Raw genomic sequence first — 21,259 nt, forward strand, 5'->3', positions numbered from 1 at the left:
AGGGAAACTGTTATCAGGGGAACAAAAGAAGTATAAATGACTGGGGAAAGGGCAGAAATGGCAGCCACAACAAGTACTTTAACAAGAGGACTAAATGGAATTAATTGTAATGACACTTTAATTCAGGAAATGGTGCTTAATTTGTCAGGTAGGGATGTGCCAGAAATAACAACTTCTGTCTTAAATTTGGGGTTAAAATTTATACCTACGGCTTTGCCTAGGTTACATGTGGTTAAAAGTGAGTTATTTCAGCTTAGTAGGAAGCTGCACTTAATTGATTATTTTAACAGGCAGAATGGTAATCAAGTAGCAAGTGTTAATCAATTAGAAAACACTGACTATTAGTTTTAGTGAAAGTCTTAATGAATCTTTTTATTCATGCATTTCTGATGAACTTGATTTGTTTGTAGATGAAATTAATGCTTATAGCAATATAAATACTGAAGCTATAAAGGTTAAATCGAAGTTCATCCTACCTTTTGTAAATGTTAATATACAGAGTTTTATCATGACATTAAATTTTGTTACTGAAAAATTATATGTGGATTTTGAAAATGTTAAAAGAAGTGTGTCCTATAACCTGACAAAAAATTAATGGATGGCATTTAAACCATTGTGTGCTGGTCGAAATTTAGTAGTTAAAAGATCAGATAAAGGAAATGAGGTAGTAATATTAAACCATGTGCAATATGTTGAAATGTGTCTTGCTCATTTGAGAGATGAAAAAGTATATGAAAAATGTAGTGAAAAACAGTATAAAAAAAGCTACAAGAGAGTATGAAGCCTTTTGATTCAGAAAGGCTTGCGTTTAGGATATTTTGCTAAAAATTATGTTAAAAAGTTTAGTATAGAGAATACATGTATTGCAGAGTTTTATTGTCTACCCAAGACTCACAAAGGGCTAATACATTTGAGTGGAAGACCTATAGTGTCAGCTGAGAAATATTTCTTAAAAATCATATGCATTTTGTTACATGAGTATTTAAAAGCTTATCTGTTTGCTTTACCTTCTTTTATTAAGGACAGTCAAGACTTTTTATGTAAAATCAAAAAGGAAGTTTGGAATGAGAATATGTACTGGCTTTGCCTAGATGTTAAGAGCCTATATACTAACATAAGGCATAATAATGGCATTGAACCCTTAAGATATTTTCTGAGGGATTCTCCACTGACCCACTTTATAATAGAGCTGACAGATTTCTTTTTAAAAAATATATATTTTTTTCTGTTTAATAATGAAATCTGTCACAAGCTACAAGGCACTGCAATGGGGGCAGCTTTTGCCCCCATGTATGCTAACACTGTGATGGCAAAGTTTGAAATAGAAAGCCCCATAAGCCTGACTAGTCTGGTCTGTAAAGCTATGGAACGTATTATCATGGAACTCATAAACAAAGACATTGGGAGCCTCCAGACACTGGACCCTACCCAATTTGGCTTTGTTAAGGGCAGATCTTGTCTCTTAAACCTAGTTGATTTCTTTGAAACAGTTACCAAAGCCATAGATGAGGGCAAGGTAGTCCACACAGCCTACCTGGACCTTGCAAAAGCCTTCGACACAATACCCCACTCGGGCATCATAAATAAGCTTACCAGCTTAAATATCAACCCCTGTATCACAAGATGGGTTGCAAACTGGCTCAGAGATAGAACACACATGGTCAGAATCGCAGGTGCCATGTCCGAATCCAAACCAGTTACAAGTGGCGTCCCACAGGGCTCAGTTCTGGGACCTCTCTTGTTCGGTATATACTTCTGTGAGGTTCATGCTAACACGGGGGGATTATGGCTGACAAAGTTCACAGATGACTGCAAACTGGGGGCCATAATCGAATCTCCAGCTGACACAAGCATCCTCCAAAAGGGTCTCACAGAGACGGATGCTTGGTGCCAGAGCCACGGCCTCAAGCTAAACGCTAAAAAGTGCATAGTCATCCCCTTTGGGAAAAACAAGGTGCCCACAAATTGCCACATAGGTGGTAATCCATTAAGTACGGAAGAAGTAATTAGAGATTTGGGGACCAAAATAGATATTAATCTCTCCTTTGATAATCACGTTGCCAAAGTGGTTAGAAAGACCTTCTATATAGCCCACCTTATCACGAAAGGGTTCAAATCTAGATCAAGAGAGGTCATTGTGCCCCTCTACTCGTCACTCATCAGGCCCATAATTGAATACAATGCCCCTTTTGGGATGTACCTTACCCGACACCTGCAGCAACTGGAGAGACCCCAAAAGTACTTCACCAAGAGGGTCATGGGCTACAAACAGAGGTCTTATGCAGCTCGACTAAAGAAACTCCAGCTCTACTCAGTTGCTTACCACCTACTCAGAGGCGATCTATGCCTGACGTACAAAGCCATGTCAAACCCAGGATTAATGGACATGCTCCACCTCAAAAAATCCAAGTCCCTTAGAGCTACACGCTCCAGGGACCTAAACCTCAGCACAAAAATAAATAGGACTTGCTGGTGGGACAGATTCATTTCCCAGAGGCTGCCCTCACTCTGGAATAGAATCCCAATTCATGTTAGACATAGTCCCGGTGGGTAGAGAGTCCTGAAGAGCTTGCAACGCTAAAAGCACCGCTCTCATCTCCAAGACGTTTATGTGCAGGTGGTACTCAAGAGGTTGCCAAGTGCCTTGGACAGTCCTGCCCTGAAAATGCCCCCCCCCCCCCCGATCAGGGAGACATCCGAGTCACCGTGGCAACAGGAGGAGGAAGAACAAACGGTCTGCCCTGGAGTACTTGAGGGGAGACCATCCACCAAGCCAGGTGGTCTTTGCATGATTGAGTGATTATTATCTTGTGAGACATCGGAAGCTGTTGAAAAGACCACTGGGTAAAAAGCATCCACTGAAGAATCCGCATGTGCAAACGAGCCAGGGGAACTAGTATGATTGCTGCTGCCATGAGTCCCAAAGTTTTTAGTACAAATCTGGCCTGAATCCTCTTGCACTGTAGTAAGACCTGTACATGTCGGCGAATGTCTGACACTCTGTCTAGAGGAAGTCTTGCAGACAGATCTTTTGTATTTAATCCTTGCGCCTATAAAGGTTATAGACTGACAAGGCGACAATGCAGACTTTTCGAAATTTATTGAGATACCTATAATCCCTGGCTCGCAGTAGCTGATGCCTGGTGGAAGCAGTTAGGAGCCAGTCGTCTAGATATGGAAATACCTGGAATCCTCGCCATCTCAGGTGAGCCATAACCACTGCCATGCATTTGGTGAACACCCTGGGGGCTGTGGTGAGACCAAAGGGCAGGGCTCTGAACTGATAGTGACTGGCTCCCAGCCGGAAGCGGAGAAACCTTCTGGAGCGCCAGTTCAATTTGATATGGTAGTACACATCCTGAAGGTTTATGGAGCACATCTAATTGTCCTGACCCAAAAAGGGTAGAATGGACTGAAGCTTGACCATCCGGAACTTTGTTCTTTGAACAGACTTGTTTAATCTGCTGAAATCCAAAATGTGTCTCCAGTCCCCTGTCTTTTTTGGCACCAAAAAGAACTTGAAGTAAATTCCGGATCCTTGCTGGTCTGCTGGAACTGGCTGGATGGCCCGTTTTTCTAGCAGTTTTGAAATTTGTGGCACTGCTTGTTCCCTTAGACTGGGTGGAACATCTGGAAGGGACTTGGTTGTTTGTACAGGGGTGTAGACAAAGGGGATTTTGTAACCCTCAGATATGATAGACCGTACCCATTTGTCTTGTGTGAGGAGTTGCCAGGCTTCTGGGTACAGTGACCATCTTCCCCCGACTGCCTCTGAAGGTGGACAGTTGGGCAGCCCCTCAGGGATGCTGAAAGGGTTTGTCAGAGAAAGATTCTCTGCTACCCTGATTTTGTGGACCTCCTCTGCCCTGCAGGCGGTGTCTATTATTGTTCCCTCCCCTGCCCCTGGTGGGAAACTTGCCACGTGTGTCAGGCACGACTCCCTGGGGTTTCCGAAACCACATTTTTCCACTCTTCTGACCTTTAGGGTATGGTCTAGAGGGAGTAGAAAAACAGACTCCCACGGCAGAGAGAATCTTGCCTTCCTGCTCACACCTTGTAAGGGTATCCTTCACCTGTGGTCCAAACAGAGCCGAACCATCGAAGGGGGTATTGGTGAAGGACGCCTTAAAGGGGTCAGCAAAGTTACATAACCGCATCCATGCATGTCTTCTCAAAGCCACGCCTGTACCTGCGGCCCTACTCGCCCCATCGTCTGCATAAAAAATGAGCCGCATGGAGGAGTTGATGACTGAGTTACGAGTCGCCAGCTGGGAGTTAATCTTATCTTGAGCCCCCGCAGCTGATGGATCCTGAAGGGTATCACCCAGTTCCTTGAGAAGATCCTTTTGAAGACGGGTGAAGTGGCACACATAATTCAGCGACCACATGGAAAAGGTCGCTGAGGAAAACATCCGCTTCCCGTACCTGTCCATTGTCCTAGACTCTTTATTAGGGGGATGGACAGGCAACAAGGGGTTAGCCAACTTCTTTTTTGTGGCTGCTGCAACCACCATGGCATCAACGGGGACACCTTTTGTCAAAAATTGTTTGTTGGGTGGGGCTGTGATGAACTTAGTGGGCCTGCAGGGAGTTGGTTCCACTGTGTCCAGGGCTGACCACGCCCTTCGAGCCACTACTTCCATCAGCGGGTCGAAGGGCGGAGACACCCAGGAGGTGGAAGGGTGAGAATCAAATGCATCCAGGTATACCGAATCGTCCTTGGAAGGGTTAAGGGCAGTCCAGTTCCCCCTCTGCTTGAGGATCTCTAGGATGTCTGAAAAAGAGACATCCTCAGTGGGGGGATCTTGGGGACCCTTCCGAATCCTCTAAGTCAGTATCAGACGTGACTGACTTGGGGGAGTTGACATGTTTCCTTTTACATTTTCTCTTTTGAGGGGGCTCCTCTGAAGGATCAGGGGAGGCCTCGGAAGAGGAAGATACGCCCAATGGGGCGACCTGGAGCATTTGTTCTCCACGCTTGGGGTCAGAAGGGTGGGTAGAGACCGATGCAGGCACCATGGGGGGGAGGAGCCGAAGGGGCTGATCGAGGGGCCGACTCAGGAGTCAGCACGCTCCTCATGACCTCGAAGGCGCCCCTACCAGGCAGAGCAGAGGGTCCCCACTCCAAAGAGACGTGAACCCCTCCCGGCACAGAGAGGTATGGCTCCGAGGCCGATGTAGGAGCCAGCTCACCTGAGCTGAGGCCCCGAGAGGGAGAACGGGGTCGGACAAGGGTTCGATGCCACTCGCCCCCTCGGAGCCGACAAGGGAGTCCCGGCGCCCAGATCCCTCCAAGGACGGAACCAATGAAGAGATCAGAGCCGACGAAGGAGCCGAAAGGTGTGGTATCAGCTCCGCCGCTTCCAAGAATCGAGCCCCAACCAGCTCCGGCTCCGAACACAAACGGGGAGTCGGAGGAGGAACTGCTGAAGACACAGGGACAGCCACAGTCTGTTGAGAAGGGCTGGTTAAAATTTTGGCCAGGGCCTGCAATTTAAGAAGTCTACTGACCACCCTCTCCAAGTCATGATTGGATATAGCCTGGAGGACCGAGCGGAGTGGGACCTATGGCTTCATTCAGACTGAAGCAATGGTGACCTCGGAGCCGAATTAACCGATTCTAGGGAAGGGGACCTAAAACGTTTTCGGCCCAAAGATGGTTCTGACACTAAAGTCTGAGCCGATTGAGGTCTAGAGATGTCGGTTCCATTCGGAACTGAAGAGGGGGCAGATGCTCCACCCGACAACGGCTCCGAACTGGGAGCCGATGGCTTGGCGGGCTTTAAGGATTTTCCCGACTGAGGCTTTGCCGGGGAACCCTCAGGCTTAAGTAAGCCTCTCAAAATAAGCTTGTTCCTATGCTCCTGCAGGACTCTCGGGCTGAAAGCGTGACAGACCGAGCAGGAGTCCTGCAGGTGTTGGGGACCCAAGCAATAAACACAAGAAGTGTGACCCGTCTGTCAGAGACATCTTCTGACAGCATGAGTCACACTTCTTGAAGCCTGAAACTTTAGTATCCTTGGACATACTGGCAAGGGGATACCAAAGGGAGGATATTAAACTAGTGCTTAAACTAGGCACACAGAAAACACACACACGCACTAACAACAATAACAACAAGAATATCCACTAATAAAAATATACAAATATTACAAGGCTAAATAAATGTAGCTACGAAAGGCTAAACACTACTCCTATCAGGTACAAAAAGGGTGGGGTTAGCCACTAAAGAGAAGAAACAAGGGGGGAGGGGTAGAAACTCTCGAACAAAAATCGAGTTTCCTGAGTGGGAAAAACTAGGGGACACACACTCAAATTATACTAGGAAGTAAAGACTATCTATATAAAAGAGAAATACACAGGAAAATTTTAAGCTAATAATACAAAAAAGATTAATACAACCTGAGCCAGTAAAAGCGCAATCTCGTAGCTGAAGCGGCAAACAAGATCTGGGTATCTAGCACCAAGCATTGTGGGATATGGGGAAGCCTCGAGCCAGTAAATAGCCCTCGAGCTTTAGTAGATGGCCGAGTCAGAGCCAGGGATCGGCTCCGAACCCAACCAGCAAGAATGAAGGCGAGAGAGACAACTTAACATCAATGGTTCCTAGTAAGAATTCTATTAGGTAACTCCCAAAAACAGATGGGGGAAGGTGGGTGGGAGTTGAAGAATGAAAATTGACAACACAGATGGAAAGTTATGGTGAGTACATAACTTATATCTGATGTTGTCATTTTAATTCACTCTTCAACAAATGGGATAGAGTCTCCAGCTACAATTACCTTGGGTGGCTCTCATAGAAGGATATTCTTGAGCTCCAGAACCAAATGATGCTCTGTTCCTGGAGTTTACATTCAATTTGTAATGAGAAACAAAGGTATAAGCATTAGACAAAGCGGCAGCTGCACAAATGTCATCAATGGAAGCTGTTTCCCGAAAGCAGCTGACGTAGCCACTTATCTATTTGAATTTGCCTTTGGACTTTTAGGCCTCCTTGAATCTGTTATCCATTTTACTAAAGTAATCTTAAAACTGCTTTTCCCATTTTGGTGTTAGAAAAGGAGAAAAACAACTGATCTGTTTTTTTCTAAACTCCTTGGTTCTATGTAGGTAAAAACAAAGTTGTCTGTGTACATTTAAGAGATGAAGGGTATATTCTCCTTTATTCTCAAAATTTGCAAAGAAAACTGGTAGGTTAATTACTTCATTGATATTTGATTAAAACATCACTTTAGGTAGAAAGAAAGGATTAGTGTGCAGGGTAATCCTAGCCTTGTGAAAAATTAGATACAGTGGTTTTGCAGACTGTGCTTGGAGTTCCGAAACGCATCTAGCTGAGGCAATTGCCATCAAAGACAGTTTTCTAAGATAAAAACTTAAGGTCTGCTTTATCCAAGGGCTCAAACAGAGGATGAACTAAAGATTGTAATACCAAAGTTAGATCCCAAGGTGGAGTTGATCTTGATTTGGAGGGCTAAGCCAAAATGTACCTTTTAGGAATGCCTTGCACAACTTAGCTGAAGCTAAAGGAGAAGCCATGTGGTGGTTGGATATGGCTGCTAACTGTACTTTAATGGTAGAGAAACTTGCTCCAGTTTGAAAAATAGAAGCAAGGAAATCGAAAATAGCTGGGTTTGGGGCAGTAAAAGGATCTAAGCCTCTCTGATGTGCCCACAAAGAAGATCTTTTCCATTTACTCTTATAAATCTTCCTGGTTGAAAGCTTGTGGGATGAAGAAAGGATTCGACGAACTGGAGAGGAAAGCCTGGAATGTCTAGCCATCACTGAAATTGGAGAAACCATGCAGTCAACTTGAGGCCTGCAAAAGCCTGACAAAGAACTTACTGCATTTGTTTTTGAGGGGAGAGGTGAACACATTGCAGCATGGTTGACCCCATTTGTGGAAGACCATTTTTACCACTGACTGATTGACAGACCACTCGTAAGGAGTCAGGATAGTCCTGCTGAACTTGTCCACCAATATGTTGGATTTCCCTGGTATGTGTCTCACTACTAGAAAGCAGTTAGAGGAGATCACCCATTACCAAGCTCTCATTGCTTCTTGGCATAAGGTGTAAGATCTGGTTTCCACCCTGGTTGTTGATGTACCACACTACTGACATGTTGTCTGTCTGAACAGTAATAGTTCCTAGTGGAAGAGAGCTCTGAAGGGCCTGCAATGCTAAAAGTACCACTCTTATCTCTAGAACATGTATATGCAAATTGGCCTCTTCCTGGGACCACGTGCCTTGAACTGTCCATCCCAAGTAATGCCTCCCCACTCTAACTGGGAGGCATCCATGGTCAACGTGGCTTCCGGGGAAGGAAGGACAAACAGACAGCCTTGATAGATCTATTTGCAATGTATCCACCAAAGTAGAGATCTTCTGCAAGCCTGAGATAATTTTAATAGGATGTTATAGAGATCGTCAATGAAAAAAAACATTGCACTGCTAGGAAGGACAAACAGACAGCCTTGATAGATCTATTTGCAATGTATCCACCAAAGTAGAGATCTTCTGCAAGCCTGAGATAATTTTAATAGGATGTTATAGAGATCGTCAATGAAAAAAAACATTGCACTGCTAGAGTCCATTGAAGAATTCTCATATGAAAGTGACCAGTAGGTAGTAAAGTTATTATATCAGCCATCGACCCTAGGGCTTTGCGTATTAATCTTGCTGGGGCTGAGGGATGAGAGAGAACTTGATTGACATGTGATTTATGAGTAAGAATTCTGCTTTGAGGCAGAAGAGCTAGGCATTTGACTGTGTCCAGATGAGCTCCTATAAACTCCAAGGCTTGAACTGGTTTAGGTTGGGACTTTACTAGATTTATCTTAATCCCAACAGATTGAGATAAAAGTTAGAAGGTAGTCTCTGGCCTTTTCCAGAAGATGCCTGGTCAGTGAAGTCAGCAGCCAGTTGTCTAAATATGGAAATACACTGAATCTGCGCAGTCTCAGATGAGCTGCTACCACCGCCATGCAGTTGGTGAACATTCTGGGGGCTGTGGTAAGACCAAAGGGCAGGGCTCTAAACTGATAATGACGGTCTCTCAGCCCAAAGTCTAGACATCTTCCAGAGCATCTATTCCTTTTTTATATGATATTAAGCATCCGGAAGATCTAGAGAGCACATCCAGTCATCCTTCTGGAGAGAGAGAATGGACTGAACCATGACCATCTGCAACTTGGAGTTCTTTACAAAGTGGTTCAAATAACTGAGATCCAAAATGATTTTCAGGTCCCCTGTTTTCTTTGGCACTAAAAGGAACCTTAAGTAAATTCTGGATCCTCTTTGCTCTGGGGGACCTCCTGGATGACTGTTTTGTCCAGCACCTTATGAATTTCTACAGCTGCTTGTTTCCAACGAATGGGTTTAACATCAGGGAGACTACTTGTCTTCTGTGGAAGAACTTGGGAAAAGGAATAAAGTATCCTCTGGATATGATCCTTTGCACCCAAGAATCTTGTTTGATGGCTGTCCGGGCTATTGGGTGCAAGAATAAGTGCCCCCTGTCTGCATCCAGACAGGGACAATCGGGTAACCTGTAAGAAGTGCTAAAAAGGCCTATCTGAGAAAGACTCCCGAGAACCTTAATTCTGCGAACCCCATCTGCCAAGAGGGCAGCATCGCCCAATACAGTTACCCCCCCCCTCCCAATAGGGGAAATATCGCCACGATTTCCTGGAAAGGCCGTTGAGATTTTCTGAACCATGCTTTCTTACCACCGCATTGATTCCTAGAAAAGGTTCTTTGTGGGGTAGAAATACGGATTCCTATGGCACACAAGGTCTTTCCATCTTTCTCACTGTGGGAGAGCTTCTCTAACTGTTGGTCCAAATAAGGAAGATCCAAGGAAGCACTGATGAATGATGCCTTAATAGCTCCACAAATCACACAACTCCATCCAGGTATGTCTCATAATGGCTATGCCTGAACTGGCATATATATATATATATATATATATACACAAATATATACTATCGCCAACAGAAGGAGAAACAAATTGAAAACAAAGTACTCCTGAGGTAGTAAAAACATCCACCAGGTCCACAAGCAGTCTTTTGCAGGGGGAAGGAGGGAGGGTTCGTAAGAATGAATGGCGAGATGGACAACAAACATGGAACGTTATGGTGAGTACATAACTTCTTTATGTTATGTTGTCCTATCTCGCCTTTCATTCTTACAATGATGGGGCAGCATCCCTTGCACATTTTCCCTGGGTGGCTCACGATAGTACACCTTTAAGCACCATGGAACCAAAGGAGGCCCTGTTCCTGGAGGCCAAATCCGCTTTGTAATGTGTGATAAAAGTATGAGGAGTGGCCCAAGTAGCTGCTGCACAAATATTATCCATAGGAATTCTGTCTTGAAAAGCAGATGTCTTAGCCATTGCTCTGGTGGAATGAGCCTTCAGTTTGAATGGTAAATCTCTGTTATTTGTGGTATAGATGAACATAATACAGTTTGAGAGCCAATTGGAAAGAGTAGTTTTAGAAACTGAGCTACCCTTTTCTGCATCAGAGAAGGATATGAATAACTGGTCAGATTTTCTAAAATTTTTGGTCCTATGCAAATAGAATCTGAATTGTCTATGCACGTCTAGTTGATGTAATTTGTATTCAGCTTTGTTGCTATGATTAGGAAAGAACATTGGAATCTCAATAGACTGATGTATAGTAGTTGGAGAAGAGACTTGGGTAAGAATGAGGAATTAGTTCGCAAGGGTACCCTATCCTTATGAAAAATCAAGTATGGAGGTTTAATAGAAAGAGATTGCAACTCTGATACTCTTCTGGCAGATGTTATAGCCACCAGAAACAAGGTCTTCCAGGAAAGGAACTTGAGGTCTGAAGGTGATGAGGGGTCAAAAGGTGGTAACGTAAGGTTAAACAGAACAAAATTTAAATCCCAAGGAGAAAGGGGTTCCTTAAAGGGAGGTCTTAATAAGGAGGCACCTTTCAAGAAGGATCTACACAGCCTGTGTGACATTAAGCTAGAGATAGAATCACCAATGTGGAAATTTGATATTGCAGTGTGTTTTACCCTGATAGTTGCTGCAGCTGAACCATGTTGAAAAAGTTCCGCCAAAAATTCCAAAATATAATGGATGGGTGCAGAAAAAGGATCAATGTTCCTGTTTTAAGCCCAAACAGAAAACCTTTTCCATTTGCAAGAATACAGTTTTCTAGTGGAAGCTTTATGAGAGGACATTAAGATATGTTTAACTGAAGGAGTGAAATTCTGAAGCCTGACTAAGCTGGGAAGTGGAGCAGCCAAGCTGTCAATTTCAGGGTGTGGACAGAAGGATAAAGCGCACCTGACGTGTGTCAGCAGGTCTGGAACTGGGTCCAGAGTCCACGGCTTCTCCTGAAGATGAGGCCAAAGGAAGGGAAACCAAACTTGACGAGGCCAGTAAGGAACAATGAGAATTATCCTGCTTCCCAAGTACTGTGCTTTTTGAATGACTCTGGGTATGAGAAGAAACGGAGGAAAGGCATACAGAAGTCCTGAGGGCCAATTGTGAGCAAGTGCATCTCTCGGTGTCTGCCCCAGAGGGGGGATTGGGGTAAAGTAGTTGCTGCACTTGGCATTCATAGGAGTGGCAAAAAGATTGCAGCAAGGCAGACTCCATGTTCAGAAAATAATTTCTGCTACATTCTGATTGAGAGACCACTCATGAGGCATTAAAATTGCCCTGCTCAGCTTGTCTGCTATCACGCTGGACTTCCCAGGAATGTGCGTTGCTATTAGAAAGCGCTGGGAAGAAACTGCCCATTGCCAAACTCATAGGGCCTTGCGACAAAGGGGGTAAGATTTGGTTCCCCCTGCTTGTTTATGTACCAAACCACAGACATATTGTCTGACTATCGCAATTGTCCCTAGAGGGAGGGAGTCGTGAAGTGCTTGCAACGCAAGAAGCACTGCTCTCATCTCTAGGACATTTATATGCATGTGAGCCTCATGTTCTTGCCATGTACCTTGGACTGTTCTTCCCAGATAATGCTCCCCCAATCTGGGAAACATCCGTGGTCACCGTAGCTATGGGTTGTTGTTGAACAAAGGGTCTCCCTATGGTCATATAACTGGATTGTATCCATCTTAAGTCATTCTTGCATGATTCTGTTATTCTGATCAGGTGAGACATAGGAAGCTCTTGAAGTGACCATTGGGAGAACAACAGCCATTGAAGGATCCTCATGTGCATTCTGGCAAGAGAAACAAGGGTTATTGTGGAAGCCATTGTTCCTAGTAATCTTAGAATAATCTTTGCTTTCACTTTGGTCTTGGGTAGGAGATAAAGTATCTGCTGTCTGAGTGCTACAACTCTTTCTGTTGGAAGACGTGCTACCATAGAGGCGGTGTCTAGTTCTGCGCCTATGAATGTAATATGTTGACTGGGCAACAAGGCATATTTTGAAAGTTGACTAACACCCAACTGATTGCAAATATCCAAAGTTAGATCCCTGGCTTGTTGGAGTAGATGCTTCGTGGTGACAGCAGCCAGTCGTCCAGTTAGGGAAACACTCGAAATCCTAGACGTCTCAGATGAGCCGTGACTACTGCCATGCATTTAGTGAACACTCTGGGGGCTATAGTGAGACCAAAGGGCAGAGCTTGAAACTGGTAGTGACTGGCTCCCAGCCAGAAGCGTAAGTACCTTCTCGATGTCCTGTCCATTTTTATGTGGTAGTAAGCACCTTGAAGATCTATCGAGCACATCCAATCGTCTTTCCCTAAAAAGGGAAGTATAGACTGCAGTGTCACCATTTGGAATTTTGACTTCTTGATAAATTCTTTTAATTTGCTTAGGTCTAATATGGGTCTCCAGTCCCCTGTTCTTTTTGGTACCAAAAAGAATCTTGAGTAAGTTCTGAATCCTATTTGGTCTGCGGGGACTTCTTGGATGACTCTTTTTTGCAGCAACTTTTGAATATCTATAGTTGCTTGCTCCCTTAGATTGGGTGGAACTTCTGGGATTGTTCTGGTCTGTGGAAGAGGATGGGAGAATGGAATGGAGTATCCTCTGGATATTATTTGTAGTACCCATTTGTCTCTTATGATAGTTTGCCAGGCTTCTGGGTACATGGATAAACGCTCCCTGACTGCCTCCAGAGTAGAGCAGTCCGGCCTCCTTTCAGGAGCGCTGAAAAGGGCGTCTGCGAAAGGAATCACTGTCACCCTGGTTCTGCGGGCCCCCTCTGCCTCTGGGGCAGTGTCTACCATTGTTACCTCTCCCCTCTGCTCCTGTGGAAAGAATCACCCCGTGCGTCCTGGAAAACTTTCTGGGATCTTTAGAATCACATTTTTCCACTCTTCTGACCTTTAGGATAAGGCCTTGAAGGTACAGAAAAATGTACTCCAATGACAGAGAGAGTTTTTCCTTCCTGCTCGCATCGGGTAAGAGTGTCTTTTACTTTGGGTCCAAAGAGTGAGGAACCATCAAAAGGGGAGTTAGTATAGGTAGACTTAAAGGGCTCTGCAAAATTTCACACGCTCATCCAGAAGTGTCTCCTAAGGGAAACACCGGAACCTGCTGCCCTGCTCGCTCCATCAGCTGTGTAGGATATCAGTCTCATGAAGGAGTTGACAATGGAATTTAAGGTGGACAGCTGGGAGGAAACCTTCTCATTAACTCCCACAACTAATGTACCTTGTAGAGTATCTCCTAGTTCTTTCAGGAGATCTCTCTGTAGCTTTGAAAAGTGAGATAGGTAGTTCAGCGATCGGAGTGAAAATGTCTCTGATGAAAAGACATGCTTCCCGTATCTGTCCATCGTTCGAGAGTCTTTGCTCGGAGAATGAACAGATGAGGACGTCTCTGAAAGTTCCTTCTTGGTGGCTGCTGTCACCACCATAGCATTTACAGGTACCCCCCCCCCCCCTTAGTGAGAAAATCCTTTCTCGAAGGAGCTGACAAGAATTTGTTGGGGCTCCTAGGGACTGGTTCCATTGTGTCAGGTGAATCCCACTCCTTTCGACTAACCAGGTCCATTAGCTCATCGAAAGGTGGAGAAACCCAAGAAGCTGAAGGATGAGACCCAAAAGCTTTCAGGTACATTGACTCCTCCTCAGAAGGGGTGGTGGCCTGCCAGCCACTTCTCTGCTTCAGGATCTCTAGAATATCTGCAAATGAGATATCAGAGGACGACCGTGGGGACCCTTCTGACTCCTCGAGGTCAGTGTCTGAAATGACGGACTCATCTGGGGAGTCTACATGCTTCCTCTTGCAAGTTATCTTCAGAGATGGTTCCTCAGAAGGATATTCTGGGGAGGCCTCGGAGGAGAGGGGTTCACCTAATGGGGGATCCTGAAGCTCTCGGTCTCTGCTGTCCTGTGGAATGGGTGGTGCCGAGAAAGTGGCCGGTGCCTTAGGGGGAAGGGTGCTAGTAGGCTTCTGTGGTGCTGTATGGGTAGACAACACACTCCTCATCAACTCAAAGGCAGATCCCACCAGCGCTGAAGACTCCCTCGGCTCTGAGGAGACAGAGGAAGGCACCGGAACCAGTGAGATCAGAACCAAGGCCGATGTAGGAGCAGAGTTAACCCAGGCCGACACTCCAGGGGGTAGTTTCAGCACTGAAGATCGGGGCTGAAAATCCTCCCTTGGGCCGCCCGGGGAACCCCAGCTCCCAGACTCTCCAGATGGCACAGAGAGTGTCAGAGCAGAAGTCAGCTCCATGAACACCAAAGGGGGTCTCGGAATCAATGGATCCACACTAAGTGGTACCAAGCACTCTGGCTCCGAAGGTCCAGCTTGTCTCGGAGGTGGAAGAACAGTGGGTGCAATCGAGACCAAATGGGTCGGAGCTGAGAATAATTTAGTTAGCGCCAGCGACTTCAAGAGTCTGGGCACCACCTGTTCCACGTCATTGTCAGATAGGTTCCTGGTGGACCTGGAGGATAGGGATGGAGAGCGAGACCTATGCAGAATGGGATATCTCAATGTCGGAGATACCGGCGAAAAATCAATGGACTGGCTCCGAGAAGAGGTATCTTGCAGCTCCAAGGACTTTGGAACCGAAGAACCAGGCTTGTCAATTAGTTTGACCTCCGACGGCTCAGAGGACTATGGAGCCAAGGAGGTAGTGGCCTTAGAGATTTTTGGTAGCTTGACTGGCGGCTCCAACTGAGCCAATGTTGCAGGTGATTGTCTTTTCTGGGATTTTTCCTTTTTGGAAGAAGAACTATGGATAGCTTCCTCAAAAGTTGGCTTTAAGAGCCCTTTAAGGATCAATTTGTTTCTCCTTTCTTGAAGAACGCTTGCACTGAAAGAGTGACAAAAAAGTACAATTTTCTTGTAGATGAATTGCACCAAGGCAATAAATACATATGACATGTCCATCTGTGATGGACATTTTTTGCGAACACTTCTGGCATTTTTTAAAGCCCGAAGGCTTATTTTCCCTCTCTTTTGTGTCTTTAGACATAATAAAGATAAGACCACAAAAAAACAACAAGAAAGTTTAACTACTGAACTTTTAAAACTAAACTGAGTAGTAACTATGGGAAACACGAAGGAGACAGACAACCAGGGAGAAAAATAGGGCCTCTAACTCAAACGGCCCTATTTCCCAGACAAAACAACAAACTATAAGCCCTGTAACTTAAATGGGCGAAGAGCTCTCTAACTTAATCGAGCTACTAATAAACTAGGACAGACAGAAACAACCACTACAAGGGATACAAATAGGCCTACAAGGCGACGGCCAAAAGCCGTGCCAAAGGGAATAAAACTATAACTATTTAACTATAATGCAATAAAAGGCACACCAATTTAAATAAGATTGAAAACTAAGCTATAATAAAATAGAACAGTATTACAGGAAATATAAGAAAGATTTGTTACAACTTATGCATGACCAAGATAAGCGTATCCAACCTTGTAAAGCGGCAAACGAGATCTGGGGAATTCCACCACTGCATTATGGGATACCTACTTGCCATGAGCCAAGTTTGAGACTTTCAGCTATGTATTCGGCCGAGTCGGAGCTGAGAATCGGCTCCAAACCCATCACTGTAAAAATGAAGGAGAGACAGGACAACATAACATCTTACATTTAAACAGTATATAGCAACATAAGAAAATTTAGGGAGAAGAGCAGTGTACACTGCTTACAACAGTAGACCTGTGAAATGTGAAGGGTAACAAAAAATAAAAGCTGAAACCGCAGAAAGGCGCACTTTGTACAAGAAAAGTCATTTATATACTTGAAGTACCTCACAATAACACTGGCTGAGAGATAAACAGGAAACACAATGATATATGCTAATGAATTGTTACAACTCAAGTCTATCAGCACATAATACTGCTGTAATTAATAAAAGGTTTTTATTTAACATGAAAAATACTTTCACTATGTCATAAACAGTAAAAATGCATTTATTTTGCTGCAAACATCAGAGACCAACTTAAAAGAAAGTAAGTTTTGTAAGTAAGCTTACAACAACAGTAGATGTTCAAATGATCGTTGCTGCAGTAGCCTTACATACAGGGGATATATCAAAGGTTCACAGGTGTGTGCTACACTGATGACTACTAAGATCTTTTTAAGCTTAGTGAAGCATCCCAAAATCTCTGACAAGCTCTAGTACCCTTCATAAGTGTAAGCAGGGACTTGGGAGATGAAATGTCATTTGAGGTATTCCCTCGTGGTGACTGAAGTCCAATTGGAAAACTTTAGAAATAGATCTAAATAAATATGTATTTTTTTTCCTGTGGAAGAAAATATCTTTGAACTGACATGTCTAGCTGACATCCCAGGAACATAATCCTGTGAGAGAGAGTCAAGAAAATCTTTTGAATGTTCTCTTGGAATCCCAGGTTGTGCAAGAAATCTCTCATCCAAGACAGAGATTCCTGACATTTTGGAAAAGACTCTGCAAAGATAAGCAAGTGTCCTAAATATGGAAAAATGTGGATACTTTGTAGCTTGTAATGAGATACAACTGGGGCTAGACACTTTGTGAACACGCTTGGTGCAATGGATCGTCCAAAGGATAAGGCACAGAACTGATAATGTGATCCAGACACACACAACCTTAAGAAACGTCTGAAGTCTGGATGAACAGGTATATGCTAAGCATCTCTTAAGTCTAGTGTTACCAGCAAACTTGAAAGAGGAAGAAAAAGGTAACAGGTTGTGAAGTAACATCATTTTGAATATGGGCACCATCACAAACGGGTTTAGGAAAGAAAGGTCCAGAATTGGTCTCCAAGCATTTTCTTTCTTTGGCACTAAAAACACCCTTGAATAAAACCCCTTCTCCCACCTGGAAAAGAGGAACTGGATTAATCACTCCTTGGAACAGCATGTGATGAACAGGTGGAAACAAGAGTCTGATGTGCAGAATGAGGAATGACCCCCCCCCCCCTTCAGAAAGAAGAAAATCCTTCCCACTGCCATCTGTAACCCTGATTAATTATTTTTCACAACATATTTTCCTGAAACAATCTGCTGCCAAAGAGAAAAATGAGGATTCAGTCTTTTTAGAAGAGAAAAGGGGCCAGGGTGGGAAGTCTCTTGAATAATCATTCAGACTTGTTAGACTATCCTTACTTTTTGGAGGTTTGAAACTTATTTTTGGAACCCTCCCCCTTACCACCTTTCCTTAAAGATCTGTTTACCTGCATTTTGTTGAGATGGTTCATTCTGTTTTTTGCTAAAACTGGATGAGAAGAAAGAAAATCCCTTGGATAATTTGCAAAGGGAGGGCTAAAAAATCTTACAGATTCCCTGGATCAGCTCGCCCCTTTCATCACACTTTTTGATCACCTCTTCAGCAGAGGGGGCAAATACAAAATCTCTATCCAAGGGAGAATTTAAAATCTCATTTTTACATCATCTGAGGGGGGTCTGAGAATGTAGCCAACACACCTCCTTAAAACAGTACCAGTGGCTGTAGCCCCGGAAAAATATCAACAGAGTCATACACATGGCAAAAAATGAGTAGCAACTTGTGCAAAAGAAAAAAAACGAAGTTATTTAAAGCAGATGCTTTTTTCATAAAAAGAATTTAAAAGTTATGTAGTCTCTGTAACTAGGCATCTGTGTTGTCCATTTTCTTTCCCCCTCAACAAATGGGTGCAGATCTCCAATCCTTGGATTTGACTCAACCTCATACTCTAGACTTTGGATCCAAATCTTAAACTACTCATTCTACCCATAATGTCCTTGTCCATCTTCAATACCTCAGATCGAGTCTGTTGCCATAAAATCCCCATAAATTAGATATAGAAAGTGACAGTTGAAAGAATAGGGCTCAAACCTGAAACCATTAAGTTCCAATAAATAGTCCCAACAGTTTCCTCCAGAAGATTTTAGGAGGGGGGAATAGATGGGGGGGGGTTGATGAATGAAAATGGACAACACAGATGCCTAGTAATATTAAGTACATAACTTTTAAATCCAATGAAGTCGTTTTCATTCTTCCTCAACAAATGGGCCAGAGTCCCCAGCTACGGTGATCTTGGGTGGCCCTCATGGAAAGATATTCAGGAGTACCACTAAGCCAAAGGCTGATCTATTCCTGGATATTAGATCTATCTGTAATGAGTAACAAAGGTATATGCATTAGACCATGTGGCTGCTGTGCAAATATCAATAGAAGTTCTTTACAAAAAAGCAGATGAAGTACCCATTGGTTAAGTGGGTCTTAGGTGGTTTAGGTAGGGGAATGCCTTGCAGAGAATAGGTCCAAGAAATGTAATCTGTGATCCATTTAGCTAGAGTAACTTTAGAAACAGTATAACCCAATCTTTTTGGTGCGAAGGAAACAAATAGCTGATTTGACTTTCTGATTTGTTTTGTCCTGTGTAGATAAAAACAGTTGTCTATGAAATCTAGGAGGTATGGCATGTATTCTTTATATGAAAATTTTGGAAATACCACTGATAAATGGATGGATTGGTTAATGCTTGATTCAGAAACTACTTTAGGTAAAAAAGGAAGGTTTTTTTTCAAAAGTAACCCTATCTTTGTTGAAAAAAATATAGGAAGTCTTTGATGAAACAGTCTAGAGTTCAGAAACATTTCTTGGAGAAGTAATAGCTACTAAGAAGACAGTTTTCCAGGAAAGAAATTTTAGTTCATTTTTTGCTGAAGGTTCAAAGGGTTTTTGAGTTAGACCTTGTAGCATGGCAGTCAGATCCCAGGGAGGTGAGGGATCCTTCACTGGTGGTCCAAGAAGAAAAATACCTTTTAGAAATGCTTTACATAACTTGGAAGAAGGCAAATAATAATTTCTGTCTCCTGTATGAAAACTGGAAATGGCTGCCAAATGCAGTTTAATCACAGAGAAACTAGCTCCTTCTTTAAAAAGAAGGGCCCGAAATTCAAGGACAGCAGAAACTGGAGCAGAAAAAGGGTCAATATCACTTTTCAATGCTCAAAGGGGAATCTTCCCACTTACTGTTCTAAACTTTCTTGGTGGAATCTTTTTGCGAGGATAATATAAAGGTTCGTATTGGAGAAGAAAGCCTGGGTTGCCTGACCATTACTGTTTTGAGGGCCTGGATATTGGGATGGCTCATCTCTTAGGGGTGTGAGAGGAGATCTTGAATTATTTCCAGTATCCATGAAGGATAACAAAGATGAGGCAAAGGGAAGGGGAACCACACCTGCCAAGGCCAGTAGGGGGCAAAAGGAATGACTGAGCTCTTCAACCAGGATGTTTTCTGCAGAAATTTGGGAATCAATGGAAGTGAAGGATGCTCATAAAGAAGACTGGATGGCCAAATGTGGACTACAGCATCTCTCACTGACTCCCCCTAATGGGGGATCAGGGCAAAATATCTGCTGCACTTGCTTTTGGGAGAAGCAATGAGGTGGCAGCAAGGTTGGCCCGAATGACAGAAAATCTCTTCCCAAACCAATTGTTTGAGAAACCATTCATGAGGTATCAGAATGGACCTGCTTAATTTGTCCACTACCATGTTGGTATTCTCCGGAATGTGTGTTGCAGCTAGAAAGTGGTTTGAGGAGATGGGCCATTGCCGCACTCTCACGGCATCTCTGCAAAAATTTTAAGATGGGACTTCCCCTTATTTGCTGTATCAGACAGCAGATGTTGTTGGTCTGAATCGTAATAGTCCCTACAGGAAGAGTGTCCTGGAATGCCTGCAATGCTAATAGGAATGCTCTCATCTCCAGTATATTGACATGTGAATTGGTCTCTTAGAAGGAACACGTGCCTTGGACCATCCTTCCCAAGAAATGCCCTACCCCCACCCCAACTGGGAAGCGTCTGTAGTCACTGTGGCCAGTGGGGTGGTAAAACAAAGGGTCGGCCTAGGTAAATGCCATCCGATTGGATCCATTACTGGCTATGACATTTGCAAAGTGGAGTAAGCCTGACTGGAAAAGATAGGGGTTGTCAAAGAATAGACCACTGAACATCTACAGTACACTGAAGCACATGCACATAGTATTGTGCTAAAGAAATTAGGCCTATTGCTGCTGCCATAGACCCCAATACTTGAACAATGAACCTGGCTGTAGAAGACATGTGAGAAAGGATTTTCTGAACCTGAGATCCGACAGTGTCTATGTGATGAGTTGGTAGAGATGCAATTTGTGTTATTGTGTTCAGATACGCACCAATAAACTCCAGGCTCTGTACTGGTATCAACTTTGATTTGGTGTAATTTATTATTATTACCAGTGAGTGGCAAATCTGGATCAAACAGCCCTCAGATTGTTGAAGAAGACACATGGACCTCTTGGATGTCTTTTGTCTAGCAGCTTTTGAATTTCTTGTGCTGCTGCCTTCCTCTTACTGCATGGAAAGTCGGGAAGCTTCTTTCTTTTTTAGACAGAAAGTTGAAAAAATAGTATAGAATAACCTTTGGATATTATTCCTAGCTCCCAGGAATCTTATGTTATATCTCCCCAGGCATCCTGGTGCAAAGACAATCGTTTCCCAACTGCTTACAGAGATGGACAGTTGGGCAACACTTCAGGAGTGCTGAAACGGTCTGTTCAGAAAGGAATCAAGGAAACTCTGATTTTGTCTGCCTCTAGGGCAGTGTCTACAATTGGGACCATCTCTTCTGCCTCTGGAGGAGTTGTCCCCACGCAAATCTTTAAAGGTCTTGAAGATTTGCAGAATCACATTTTCTTACCGCCTCTTTGATTCCTAGAGAAGGTTCATTGAGGGGTAGAAAACTTCATTGCACAGCAGGCAGTGTCTTCCCTTCTTGTTCACTGCAGGTAAGCATTTCTTTAACCGATGGACCAAATAAGGATGCGAAT

Source organism: Protopterus annectens, chromosome 8.part1 (genome assembly GCF_019279795.1).
Source record: "Protopterus annectens isolate FY-2018-M chromosome 8.part1, PAN1.0, whole genome shotgun sequence".
In the NCBI taxonomy this organism is placed as follows: domain Eukaryota; kingdom Metazoa; phylum Chordata; order Ceratodontiformes; family Protopteridae; genus Protopterus; species Protopterus annectens.